A 15,294-nucleotide genomic window follows, 5' to 3' on the forward strand; every position below is an offset into this window, starting at 1 on the left:
ACCATAGTAGAACGCAGAAGAAGCTTCTAAGTTGATGTGATAGCCAGTAAGAAGCTTTACAAATCAAGTTTTAGTTGTCGATTATCGACTTTTTAGCCGGCTTTGGTGCCTTGGACAAGAGCTAGGACCTTAAGGTTTTGCATGAAGTGAGGTCTAGCAGCCACGTTGCACGGAAGGGTGTGAAAGGTGTTCGAATGTAGTAAAAACCTCTAAAATCCGCCCGTTTTCGTCACTTGCTGTCGAATCGACTCAATGCCAGATCGTCACATTGGCCGCTCTTCTCTAAGAAACGGATACACTTTCCGTCTGCAAAGCTATGTCGCGTGCTGCGGTATGCGGAGACACGAAAAGCACAATCGTAGATCACACAAGGAGCTTCTAAGTTGGTGTAATAGCCAGTAAGAAGCACTACAATTCAAGTTTTAGTTATCGATTATTGACATTTTTGCCATCTTTGGTCCATCGACATGAGCTCGAACCTTAAGATTTTGCATGAAGGGAGGTCTAGCAGCAAGCGTTGCACGGTAGAATGTGAAAGGTGTTCGTAGGTAGTAAAAACCTGTAAAATCCGCCTGTTTTCGTCATTTGCTATCGAATCGACTCAAAGCCAGATCGTCACACTGGCCGCTCTTCTCTATGAAACTCTTACACGCTTCGTCTGTAAAGCTATGTCGCGTCCTGCTGTATGCGGATACACTAAAAGCACAATCGTAGATCACACAAGAAATTTCTAAGTTGGTGTAATAGCCAGTAAGAAGCAGTACAATTCAAGTTTTAGTTATCGATTATTGACATTTTTGCCACCTTTGGTCCATGGACATGAGCTCGAACCTTAAGATTTTGCATGAAGGGAGGTCTAGCAGACCGCGTTGCACGGTAGAATGTGAAAGTTGTTTGTAGGTAGTAAAAACCTGTAAAATCCGAGCGTTTTCGTAATTTGCTATCGAATTGACTTAATGCCAGATCGTCACATTGGCCGCTCTTCTCTATGAAACAGTTACACTTTTCGTCTGTAATGCTATGTCGCGTGCTGCGGTATGCGGAGACACTAAAAGCACAATAGTAGACCACACAAGAAGCTTCTAAGTTGGTGTAATAGCCAGTAAGAAGCAGTACAATTCAAGTTTTAGTTATCGATTATTGACATTTTTGCCATCTTTGGTGCCTTGGATATGAGCTAGAACCTTAGGATTTTGCATGAATGGAGGTGTAGCTACCCGCATTCCACGGTAGAATGTGAAAGGTGTTCGTAGGTAATAAAAACCTGTAAAATCCGCCCGTTTTCGTCATTTGCTATCGAATCGACTTAATGCCAGATCGGCACATTGACCGCTCTTCTCTATAAAACGGTTACACGTTTAGTCTGTAATGCTATGTCGCGAGCTGCGGTATGCGGAGACACTAAAATCACCATAGTAGAACACAGAAGAAGCTTCTAAGTTGATGTATTAGCCAGTAAGAAGCACTACAATTCTAGTTTTAGTTATCGATTATTGTCTCTTTAGCCGGCTTTGGTGCCTTCGACATGAGCTAGTACCTTAAGATTTTGCCTGAAGAGAGGTCTATTACCACGTTGCGCGGGAGAATGTGAAAAGTGTTCATATGTAGTAAAAACCTGTAAAATCTGCCCGTTTTCGGCATTTGCTATCGAATTGACTTAATGACAGATCGTCACATTGGCCGCTCTTCTCTATGAAACGGTTACACTTTTCGTCTTCAAAGCTATGTCTGCTGCTGCGGTATGCGGAGACAGTAAAAGCAACATAGTAGAACACAAAAGAAGCTTCTAAGTTGGTGTAACTGCCAGTAAGAAGCAGTACAATTAAAATTTTAGTTATCGATTATTGACTTTTTAGTCGGCTTTGGTGACGTGGACATGAGCTAGTTCCTTGAGATTTTGCCTGAAGGGAGGTCTAGCAGCCACGTTGCACGGGAGAATGTGAAAAGTGTACATATGTAGTAAAAACCTGCCAAATCCGCCTGTTTTCGTCATTTGCTATCGAATCGACTCCATGCCAGATCGTCACATTGGCCGCTCTTCTCGATGAAAAGGTTGCACTTTTCGTCTGCAAAGCTATCTCACTTGCTGCAGTATGCGGAGACACTAAAAACACCATAGTAGAACACTGAAGAAGCTCCTAAGTTGATGTAATAGCCAGTAAGAAGCAGTATAATTCAACTTTTAGTTATCGAATATTGACTTTGTAGCCGGCTTTGGTGCTTTGGACTTGAGCTAGGACCTTAAAATTTTGCATGAAGGGAGGTCTGGCAGCCCGCGTTGCACGGTAGAATGTGAGAAATATTCATATGTAGTAAAAACCTGTAAAATCAGCACGTTTTCGAAATTTGCTATCGAATCAACTTAACGCCAGATCGTCACATCGGCCGCTCTTCTCTATGAGATGGTTACACTTTTCGTCTGCAATGCTATGTGGAGTGGTGCGGTATGCGGAGACACTAAAAGCACCATAGTAGAACACTGAAGAAGCTCCTAAGTTGATGTGATAGCCAGTAAGCAGCAGTACAAATCGAGTTTTAGTCATCGATTATTGTCTTTTTAGCCGGCTTTGATGCCTTGGGAATGACCTAGGACCTTAATAATTTGCCTGAATAGAGGTCTATTATCCACGTTGCACGGGAGAATGTGGAAAGTGTTCATATTTAGTAAAAACCTGTAAAACCCGCCCGTTTTCGTCCTTTGCTATCGAATCGACTTAATGCCAGTTCGACACATTGGCCGATCTCCTCTATGAAACGGTTACACGTTTCGTCTAGAAAGCTATATCGCGTGCTGCAGTATGCGGAGACACTAAAAACACCATAGTAGAACACTGAAGAAGCTCCTAAGTTGATGTAATAGCCAGTAAGAAGCAGTATAATTCAAGTTTTAGTTATCGAATATTGACTTTGTAGCCGGCTTTGGTGCTTTGGACTTGAGCTAGGACCTTAAAATTTTGCATGAAGGGAGGTCTGGCAGCCCGCGTTGCACGGTAGAATGGGAGAAATATTCATATGTAGTAAAGTCCTGTAAAATCCGCCCGTTTTTAAATTTGCTATCGAAACGACTTAATGCCAGATCGTCACATCGGCTGCTCTTCTCTATGAGACGGTTACACTTTTCGTCTGTAAAGCTATGTTGCGCGCTGCGGTATCCGGAGACACTGAAAGCACCATAGTAGAACACAGAAGAAGCTTCTATGTTGATGTAATGGCCAGTAAGAAACAGTAAAATTCAAATTTAAGTTATCGATTACTGACATTTTAGCCGGCTTTGGTACATTGGACTTGAGCTAAGACCTTATGATTTTGCATGAAAGGAGGTCTAGCAGCCACGTTGCACGGGAGAATGTGAAAAGTGTTCATATGTAGTAAAAACCTGCGAAATCCGCCAGTTTTTGTCATTTGCTATCGAATCGACTTAATGCCAGATCGTCACTTTGGAAGCTCTTATCTATGAAACGGTTACACTTTTCGTTCTCAAAGCTATGTTGCCTGTTGCGGTATCCGGAGAGACTGAAAGCACCATAGTACAATACAGACGAGGCTTCTAAGCTGATGTAATAGCCAGTAAGAAGCAGTACAATTCAAGTTTTAGTTAACGATTATTGACTTTTAAGCCGACTTTGGAACTTTGGACATGAGCTAAGAACTTACGATTTTGCATGAAGGGAGGTCTAGCAGCCACGTTGCACGGGAGAATGTGAAAAGTGTTCATATTTAGTAAAAACCTGAGAAATCCGACCGTTTTCCACATTTGTATCGAATCGACTTAATGCCAGAACGTCACCTTGGCCGATCTTCTCTATGAAACGGTTACACTTATCGTCTGCAAAGCTATGTTGCGTGCTGCGGTATCGAGTGACGCTGCATGCACCATAGTAGAACACAGACGAAGTTTCGAAGTTGATGTAATATCCAGTAAGAAGCAGTACACTTCAACTTTTAGTTATCGGTTATTGACTACTAAGTCGGCCTTTAAGCGTTGGACATGAGATAAGACCTTACGATTTTGCATGAAGGGAGGTCTACCAGCCACATTGCACGAGAGAGTGTGAAAAGTGCTCATATGTAGTAAAAACCTGAGAAATCCGCCCGTTTTTGTCATTTGCTATCGAATCGACTTAATGGCAGATCGTCATTTTGGCCGCTCTTATGTATGAAACGGTTACACGTATCGTGTGCAAAGCTATATTGCGTGCTGCGGTATCCCGAGACACTGAAAGCACCATAGTAGAACACAGAGGAAGCTTCTAAGTTGATGTAATAGATAGTAAGAAGCAGTACAATTCAAGTTTTAGCTATCAATTATTGACTTTTTGCCGGCTTTCGTGCCTTGGACATGAGCTAAGACCTTACGATTTTGCATGAAGGTACATCCAGCAGCCACGTTGCACGGCAGACTGTGAGAAGTGTTGATATGTAGTAACAATCTGAGAAATCCGCCCGTTTTTGTCATTTGCTAATGCCAGATCGTCACTTTGGCCGCTCTTCTCTATGAAACGGTTACACTTATCGTCTGCAAAGCTATGTTGCGTGCTGCGATATAAGGAGACACTGACAACACTATAGTAGAACATAAAAGAAGCTTCTAAGTTGATGTAATAGCCAGTAAGAAGCAGCACAATTCCAGTTTTAGTTTTCGATTATTGACTTTTTAGCCGGCTTTGGTGCCTTGGTTATGAGCTAAGACCTTACGATTTTGCATGAAGGGAGGTCTACCAGCCACGTTGCACGCGAGAGTGTGTAAAGTGTTCATACGTAGTAAAAACCTGAGAGAACCACCCGTTTTTGTCATTTGCTATGGAATCGACTTAATGCCAGATCGACACATTGGCCGCTCTTCTCTGTGAAATTGTTACACTTTTCGTCTGCAAAGCTATGTCTGCTGCTACGGTATGCGGAGACAGTAAAAGCAACATAGTAGAACACAAAAGAAGCTTCTAAGTTGATGTAATTGCCAGTGAGAAGCAGTACAATTAAAATTTTAGTTATCGATTATTGAATTTTTAGTCGGCTTTGGTGCCGTGGACATGAGCTAGTTCCTTGAGATTTTGCCTGAAGGGACGTCTAGCAGCCACGTTGCACGGGAGAATGTGAAAAGTGTACATTTGTAGTATAAAACCTGTAAAATCCGCCTGTTTTCGTCATTTGCTATCGAATCGATTCAATGCCAGATCGTCACATTGGCCGCACCTCTCTAAGAAACGGTTACACTTTCCGTCTGCAAAGCTACGTCGCGTGGTGTGGTATGCGAAGACACTAAAAGGACCATAGTAGAACGCAGAAGAAGCTTCTAAGTTGATGTGATAGCCAGTAAGAAGCCATACAAATCAAGTTTTAGTTGTCGAATATTGACTTTTTAGCCGGCTTTGGTGCCTTGGACAAGATCTAGGACCTTAAGGTTTTGCATGAAGTGAGGTCTAGCAGCCACGTTGCACGGAAGGGTGTGAAAGGTGTTCGAATGTATTAAAAACCTCTAAAATCCGCCCGTTTTCGTCATTTGCTGTCGAATCGACTCAATGCCAGATCGTCACATTGGCCGCTCTTCTCTAAGAAACGGATACACTTTCCGTCTGCAAAGCTATGTCGCGTGCAGCGGTATGCGAAGACACTAAAAGGACCATAGTAGAACGCAGAAGAAACTTCTAAGTTGATGTGATAGATAGTAAGAAGCAGTAGAAATCAAATTTAGTTTCCGATTATTGTCTTTTTAGCCGGCTTTGGTGCGTTGGACATGAGCTAGGACCTTAAAATATTGCATGAAGAGAGATCTAGCAGCCACGTTGAACGGTAGAATGTGAAAGGTGTTCGAATGTAGTAAAAGCCTCTAAAATCCGCCCGTATTCGTCATTTGCTATCGAATCGACTGAAAGCCAGATCGTCACATTGCCCGCTCTTCTCTAAGAAACGGTTACACTTTCCGTCTGCAAAGCTACGTCGCGTGCTGTGGTATGCGAAGACACTAAAAGGACCATAGTAGAACGCAGAAGAAGCTTCTAAGTTGATGTGATAGCCAGTAAGAAGCTTTACAAATCAAGTTTTAGTTGTCGATTATCGACTTTTTAGCCGGCTTTGGTGCCTTGGACAAGAGCTAAGAACTTAAGGTTTTGCATGAAGTGAGGTCTAGCAGCCGCGTTGCACGGAAGGGTGTGAAAGGCGTTCGAATGTAGTAAAAACCCCTAAAATCCGCCCGTTTTCGTCCTTTGCTATCGAATCGACTCAAAGCCAGATCGTCACACTGGCCGCTCTTCTCTATGAAACTCTTACACGCTTCGTCTGTAAAGCTATGTCGCGTCCTGCTGTATGCGGATACACTAAAAGCACAATCGTAGATCACACAAGAAATTTCTAAGTTGGTGTAATAGCCAGTAAGAAGCAGTACAATTCAAGTTTTAGTTATCGATTATTGACATTTTTGCCACCTTTGGTCCATGGACATGAGCTCGAACCTTAAGATTTTGCATGAAGGGAGGTCTAGCAGACCGCGTTGCACGGTAGAATGTGAAAGTTGTTTGTAGGTAGTAAAAACCTGTAAAATCCGAGCGTTTTCGTCATTTGCTATCGAATCGACTTAATGCCAGATCGTCACATTGGCCGCTCTTCTCTATGAAACATTTACACGTTTCGTCTGTAATGCTATGTCGCGTGCTGCGGTATGTGGAGACACTAAAATCACCATAGTGGAACACAAAAGAAGCTTCTAAGTTGATGTAATTGCCAGTAAGAAGCAGTACAATTCAAGTTTTAGTTATCGATTATTGACATTTTTGCCACCTTTGGTCCATGGACATGAGCTCGAACCTTAAGATTTTGCATGAAGGGAGGTCTAGCAGACCGCGTTGCACGGTAGAATGTGAAAGTTGTCTGTAGGTAGTAAAAACCTGTAAAATCCGAGCGTTTTCGTCATTTGCTATCGAATTGACTTAATGCCAGATCGTCATATTGGCCGCTCTTCTCTATGAAACGGTTACATATGTCGTCTGCAAAGCTATGTCGCGTGCTGCGGTATGCGGAGACACTAAAAGCACCATAGTAGAACACTGAAGAAGCTACTAAGTTGATGTAATAGCCAGTAAGAAGCAGTACAATTCAAGTTTTAGTTATCGATTATTGACATTTTTGCCATCTTTGGTGCCTTGGATATGAGCTAGAACCTTAGGATTTTGCATGAATGGAGGTGTAGCTACCCGCATTCCACGGTAGAATGTGAAAGGTGTTCGTAGGTAATAAAAACCTGTAAAATCCGCCCGTTTTCGTCATTTGCTATCGAATCGACTTAATGCCAGATCGGCACATTGACCGCTCTTCTCTATAAAACGGTTACACGTTTAGTCTGTAATGCTATGTCGCGAGCTGCGGTATGCGGAGACACTAAAATCACCATAGTAGAACACAGAAGAAGCTTCTAAGTTGATGTATTAGGCAGTAAGAAGCACTACAATTCTAGTTTTAGTTATCGATTATTGTCTCTTTAGCTGGCTTTGGTGCCTTCGACATGAGCTAGTACCTTAAGATTTTGCCTGAAGAGAGGTCTATTACCACGTTGCGCGGGAGAATGTGAAAAGTGTTCATATGTAGTAAAAACCTGTAAAATCTGCCCGTTTTCTGCATTTGCTATCGAATTGACTTAATGACAGATCGTCACATTGGCCGCTCTTCTCTATGAAACGGTTACACTTTTCGTCTTCAAAGCTATGTCTGCTGCTGCGGTATGCGGAGACAGTAAAAGCAACATAGTAGAACACAAAAGAAGCTTCTAAGTTGGTGTAACTGCCAGTAAGAAGCAGTACAATTAAAATTTTAGTTATCGATTATTGACTTTTTAGTCGGCTTTGGTGACGTGGACATGAGCTAGTTCCTTGAGATTTTGCCTGAAGGGAGGTCTAGCAGCCACGTTGCACGGGAGAATGTGAAAAGTGTACATATGTAGTAAAAACCTGCCAAATCCGCCTGTTTTCGTCATTTGCTATCGAATCGACTCCATGCCAGATCGTCACATTGGCCGCTCTTCTCGATGAAAAGGTTGCACTTTTCGTCTGCAAAGCTATCTCACTTGCTGCAGTATGCGGAGACACTAAAAACACCATAGTAGAACACTGAAGAAGCTCCTAAGTTGATGTAATAGCCAGTAAGAAGCAGTATAATTCAACTTTTAGTTATCGAATATTGACTTTGTAGCCGGCTTTGGTGCTTTGGACTTGAGCTAGGACCTTAAAATTTTGCATGAAGGGAGGTCTGGCAGCCCGCGTTGCACGGTAGAATGTGAGAAATATTCATATGTAGTAAAAACCTGTAAAATCAGCACGTTTTCGAAATTTTCTATCGAATCAACTTAACGCCAGATCGTCACATCGGCCGCTCTTCTCTATGAGATGGTTACACTTTTCGTCTGCAATGCTATGTGGAGTGGAGCGGTATGCGGAGACACTAAAAGCACCATAGTAGAACACTGAAGAAGCTCCTAAGTTGATGTGATAGCCAGTAAGCAGCAGTACAAATCGAGTTTTAGTCATCGATTATTGTCTTTTTAGCCGGCTTTGATGCCTTGGGAATGACCTAGGACCTTAATAATTTGCCTGAATAGAGGTCTATTATCCACGTTGCACGGGAGAATGTGGAAAGTGTTCATATTTAGTAAAAACCTGTAAAACCCGCCCGTTTTCGTCCTTTGCTATCGAATCGACTTAATGCCAGTTCGACACATTGGCCGATCTCCTCTATGAAACGGTTACACGTTTCGTCTAGAAAGCTATATCGCGTGCTGCAGTATGCGGAGACACTAAAAACACCATAGTAGAACACTGAAGAAGCTCCTAAGTTGATGTAATAGCCAGTAAGAAGCAGTATAATTCAAGTTTTAGTTATCGAATATTGACTTTGTAGCCGGCTTTGGTGCTTTGGACTTGAGCTAGGACCTTAAAATTTTGCATGAAGGGAGGTCTGGCAGCCCGCGTTGCACGGTAGAATGGGAGAAATATTCATATGTAGTAAAGTCCTGTAAAATCCGCCCGTTTTTAAATTTGCTATCGAATCGACTTAATGCCAGATCGTCACATCGGCTGCTCTTCTCTATGAGACGGTTACACTTTTCGTCTGTAAAGCTATGTTGCGCGCTGCGGTATCCGGAGACACTGAAAGCACCATAGTAGAACACAGAAGAAGCTTCTATGTTGATGTAATGGCCAGTAAGAAACAGTAAAATTCAAATTTAAGTTATCGATTATTGACATTTTAGCCGGCTTTGGTACATTGGACTTGAGCTAAGACCTTATGATTTTGCATGAAAGGAGGTCTAGCAGCCACGTTGCACGGGAGAATGTGAAAAGTGTTCATATGTAGTAAAAACCTGCGAAATCCGCCAGTTTTTGTCATTTGCTATCGAATCGACTTAATGCCAGATCGTCACTTTGGAAGCTCTTATCTATGAAACGGTTACACTTTTCGTTCTCAAAGCTATGTTGCCTGTTGCGGTATCCGGAGAGACTGAAAGCACCATAGTACAATACAGACGAAGCTTCTAAGCTGATGTAATAGCCAGTAAGAAGCAGTACAATTCAAGTTTTAGTTAACGATTATTGACTTTTAAGCCGACTTTGGAACTTTGGACATGAGCTAAGAACTTACGATTTTGCATGAAGGGAGGTCTAGCAGCCACGTTGCACGGGAGAATGTGAAAAGTGTTCATATTTAGTAAAAACCTGAGAAATCCGACCGTTTTCCACATTTGTATCGAATCGACTTAATGCCAGAACGTCACCTTGGCCGATCTTCTCTATGAAACGGTTACACTTATCGTCTGCAAAGCTATGTTGCGTGCTGCGGTATCGAGTGACGCTGCATGCACCATAGTAGAACACAGACGAAGTTTCCAAGTTGATGTAATATCCAGTAAGAAGCAGTACACTTCAACTTTTAGTTATCGGTTATTGACTACTAAGTCGGCCTTTAAGCGTTGGACATGAGATAAGACCTTACGATTTTGCATGAAGGGAGGTCTACCAGCCACATTGCACGAGAGAGTGTGAAAAGTGCTCATATGTAGTAAAAACCTGAGAAATCCGCCCGTTTTTGTCATTTGCTATCGAATCGACTTAATGGCAGATCGTCATTTTGGCCGCTCTTATGTATGAAACGGTTACACGTATCGTGTGCAAAGCTATATTGCGTGCTGCGGTATCCCGAGACACTGAAAGCACCATAGTAGAACACAGAGGAAGCTTCTAAGTTGATGTAATAGATAGTAAGAAGCAGTACAATTCAAGTTTTAGCTATCAATTATTGACTTTTTGCCGGCTTTCGTGCCTTGGACATGAGCTAAGACCTTACGATTTTGCATGAAGGTACATCCAGCAGCCACGTTGCACGGCAGACTGTGAGAAGTGTTGATATGTAGTAACAATCTGAGAAATCCGCCCGTTTTTGTCATTTGCTAATGCCAGATCGTCACTTTGGCCGCTCTTCTCTATGAAACGGTTACACTTATCGTCTGCAAAGCTATGTTGCGTGCTGCGATATAAGGAGACACTGACAACACTATAGTAGAACATAAAAGAAGCTTCTAAGTTGATGTAATAGCCAGTAAGAAGCAGCACAATTCCAGTTTTAGTTTTCGATTATTGACTTTTTAGCCGGCTTTGGTGCCTTGGTTATGAGCTAAGACCTTACGATTTTGCATGAAGGGAGGTCTACCAGCCACGTTGCACGGGAGAGTGTGTAAAGTGTTCATACGTAGTAAAAACCTGAGAGAACCACCCGTTTTTGTCATTTGCTATGGAATCGACTTAATGCCAGATCGACACATTGGCCGCTCTTCTCTGTGAAATTGTTACACTTTTCGTCTGCAAAGCTATGTCTGCTGCTACGGTATGCGGAGACAGTAAAAGCAACATAGTAGAACACAAAAGAAGCTTCTAAGTTGATGTAATTGCCAGTGAGAAGCAGTACAATTAAAATTTTAGTTATCGATTATTGAATTTTTAGTCGGCTTTGGTGCCGTGGACATGAGCTAGTTCCTTGAGATTTTGCCTGAAGAGACGTCTAGCAGCCACGTTGCACGGGAGAATGTGAAAAGTGTACATTTGTAGTAAAAACCTGTAAAATCCGCCTGTTTTCGTCATTTGCTATCGAATCGACTCAATGCCAGATCGTCACATTGGCCGCACCTCTCTAAGAATCGGTTACACTTTCCGTCTGCAAAGCTACGTCGCGTGGTGTGGTATGCGAAGACACTAAAAGGACCATAGTAGAACGCAGAAGAAGCTTCTAAGTTGATGTGATAGCCAGTAAGAAGCCATACAAATCAAGTTTTAGTTGTCGAATATTGACTTTTTAGCCGGCTTTGGTGCCTTGGACAAGATCTAGGACCTTAAGGTTTTGCATGAAGTGAGGTCTAGCAGCCACGTTGCACGGAAGGGTGTGAAAGGTGTTCGAATGTAGTAAAAACCTCTAAAATCCGCCCGTTTTCGTCATTTGCTGTCGAATCGACTCAATGCCAGATCGTCACATTGGCCGCTCTTCTCTAAGAAACGGATACACTTTCCGTCTGCAAAGCTATGTCGCGTGCAGCGGTATGCGAAGACACTAAAAGGACCATAGTAGAACGCAGAAGAAACTTCTAAGCTGATGTGATAGATAGTAAGAAGCAGTAGAAATCAAATTTAGTTTCCGATTATTGTCTTTTTAGCCGGCTTTGGTGCGTTGGACATGAGCTAGGACCTTAAAATATTGCATGAAGAGAGATCTAGCAGCCACGTTGAACGGTAGAATGTGAAAGGTGTTCGAATGTAGTAAAAGCCTCTAAAATCCGCCCGTATTCGTCATTTGCTATCGAATCGACTGAAAGCCAGATCGTCACATTGCCCGCTCTTCTCTAAGAAACGGTTACACTTTCCGTCTGCAAAGCTACGTCGCGTGCTGTGGTATGCGAAGACACTAAAAGCACAATCGTAGATCACACAAGAAATTTCTAAGTTGGTGTAATAGCCAGTAAGAAGCAGTACAATTCAAGTTTTAGTTATCGATTATTGACATTTTTGCCCCCTTTGGTCCATGGACATGAGCTCGAACCTTAAGATTTTGCATGAAGGGAGGTCTAGCAGACCGCGTTGCACGGTAGAATGTGAAAGTTGTTTGTAGGTAGTAAAAACCTGTAAAATCCGAGCGTTTTCGTTATTTGCTATCGAATCGACTTAATGCCAGATCGTCACATTGGCCGCTCTTCTCTATGAAACAGTTACACGTTTCGTCTGTAATGCTATGTCGCGTGCTGCGGTATGTGGAGACACTAAAATCACCATAGTAGAACACAAAAGAAGCTTCTAAGTTGATGTAATTGCCAGTAAGAAGCAGTACAATTCAAGTTTTAGTTATCGATTATTGACATTTTTGCCACCTTTGGTCCATGGACATGAGCTCGAACCTTAAGATTTTGCATGAAGGGAGGTCTAGCAGACCGCGTTGCACGGTAGAATGTGAAAGTTGTTTGTAGGTAGTAAAAACCTGTAAAATCCGAGCGTTTTCGTCATTTGCTATCGAATTGACTTAATGCCAGATCGTCACATTGGCCGCTCTTCTCTATGAAACAGTTACACTTTTCGTCTGTAATGCTATGTCGCGTGCTGCGGTATGCGGAGACACTAAAAGCACAATAGTAGACCACACAAGAAGCTTCTATGTAGGTGTAATAGCCAGTAAGAAGCAGTACAATTCAAGTTTTAGTTATCGATTATTGACATTTATGCCATCTTTGGTGCCTTGGATATGAGCTAGAACCTTAGGATTTTGCATGAATGGAGGTGTAGCTACCCGCATTCCACGGTAGAATGTGAAAGGTGTTCGTAGGTAATAAAAACCTGTAAAATCCGCCCGTTTTCGTCATTTGCTATCGAATCGACTTAATGCCAGATCGGCACATTGACCGCTCTTCTCTATAAAACGGTTACACGTTTAGTCTGTAATGCTATGTCGCGAGCTGCGGTATGCGGAGACACTAAAATCACCATAGTAGAACACAGAAGAAGCTTCTAAGTTGATGTATTAGCCAGTAAGAAGCACTACAATTCTAGTTTTAGTTATCGATTATTGTCTCTTTAGCCGGCTTTGGTGCCTTCGACATGAGCTAGTACCTTAAGATTTTGCCTGAAGAGAGGTCTATTACCACGTTGCGCGGGAGATTGTGAAAAGTGTTCATATGTAGTAAAAACCTGTAAAATCTGCCCGTTTTCGGCATTTGCTATCGAATTGACTTAATGACAGATCGTCACATTGGCCGCTCTTCTCTATGAAACGGTTACACTTTTCGTCTTCAAAGCTATGTCTGCTGCTGCGGTATGCGGAGACAGTAAAAGCAACATAGTAGAACACAAAAGAAGCTTCTAAGTTGGTGTAACTGCCAGTAAGAAGCAGTACAATTAAAATTTTAGTTATCGATTATTGACATTTTAGTCGGCTTTGGTGACGTGGACATGAGCTAGTTCCTTGAGATTTTGCCTGAAGGGAGGTCTAGCAGCCACGTTGCACGGGGGAATGTGAAAAGTGTACATATGTAGTAAAAACCTAACAAATCCGCCTGTTTTCGTCATTTGCTATCGAATCGACTCCATGCCAGATCGTCACATTGGCCGCTCTTCTCGATGAAAAGGTTGCACTTTTCGTCTGCAAAGCTATCTCACTTGCTGCAGTATGCGGAGACACTAAAAACACCATAGTAGAACACTGAAGAAGCTCCTAAGTTGATGTAATAGCCAGTAAGAAGCAGTATAATTCAACTTTTAGTTATCGAATATTGACTTTGTAGCCGGCTTTGGTGCTTTGGACTTGAGCTAGGACCTTAAAATTTTGCATGAAGGGAGGTCTGGCAGCCCGCGTTGCACGTTAGAATGTGAGAAATATTCATATGTAGTAAAGTCCTGTAAAATCCGCCCGTTTTTAAATTTTCTATCGAATCGACTTAATGCCAGATCGTCACATCCGCTGCTCTTCTCTATGAGACGGTTACACTTTTCGTCTGCAAACCTATGTCGTGTGCTCCGGTATGCGGAGACACTAAAAGCACCATAGTAAAACACTGAAGAAGCTTTTAAGTTGATGTAATAGCAAGTAAGAAGCAGTACAAATCAAGTTTTATTTATTGATTATTGACTTTTTAGCCGGCTTTGGTGCCTTGGACATGAGCTAAGACGTTACGATTTTGCATGAAGGGAGGTCTAGCAGCCGCGTTGCAAGGGAGAATGTGCAAAGTGTTCATATGTATTAGAAACCAGAAAAATCCGCCCGTTTTCTTCGTTAGCTATGGAATCGACTTAATGCCAGATCGTCACATTGGCCGCTATCATCTATGAAACGGTTACATTTTTCGTCTGCAAAGCTATGTCGGGTGCTGCGGAATGCGGAGATACGTAAAGCAACATAATAAAACACAGAAGAAGGTTTTAAGTTGATGTAATAGCCAGTAAGAAGAAGTACAATTCAAGTTATAGTTATCGATTATTTACTTTTTAGCCGGCTTTGGTGCCTTGGACTTGAGCTAGGACCTTAAGATTTTGCACGAAGGGAGGTCTAGCAGCCACGTTGCACGGTAGAATGAGTAAAATGTCCATATGTAGTAAAAACCTGTAACATCCGCACGTTTTCTTAATTCGCTATCGAATCCACTTAATGCCAGACCGTCACATCGGCCGCTCTTCTCTATGAAACGGTTACATATGTCGTCTGCAAAGCTATGTCGCGTGCTGCGGTATGCGGCGACACTAAAAGCACCATAGTAGAACACTGAAGAAGCTACTAAGTTGATGTAATAGCCAGTAAGAAGCAGTACAATTCAAGTTTTAGTTATCGATTATTGACTTTTTTGCCAGCTTTGGTGCCTTGGACATAAGGTATGACCTTACGATTTTGCATGAAGGGAGGTATAGCAGCCACGTTGCACGGGATAATGTGAAAAGGGTTCATGTGTAGTAAAACCCTGAGAAATCCGCCCGTTTTTGTCATTTGCTATCGAATCGACTAAATGCCAGATCGTCAGTTTTGCCGATCTTATCTATGAAACGGTTACACTTTTCGTTCTCAAAGCTATGTTGCCTGCTGCGGTATCCGGAGACACTGAAAGCACCATAGTACAATACAGACGAAGCTTCTAAGCTGATGTAATAGCCAGTAAGAAGCAGTACAATTCAAGTTTTAGTTAACGATTATTGACTTTTAAGCCGACTTTGGAACTTTGGACATGAGCTAAGAACTTACGATTTTGCATGAAGGGAGGTCTAGCAGCCACGTTGCACGGGAGAATGTGAAAAG

Source organism: Schistocerca gregaria, unplaced genomic scaffold (genome assembly GCF_023897955.1).
Source record: "Schistocerca gregaria isolate iqSchGreg1 unplaced genomic scaffold, iqSchGreg1.2 ptg000338l, whole genome shotgun sequence".
NCBI classification, from domain to species: domain Eukaryota; kingdom Metazoa; phylum Arthropoda; class Insecta; order Orthoptera; family Acrididae; genus Schistocerca; species Schistocerca gregaria.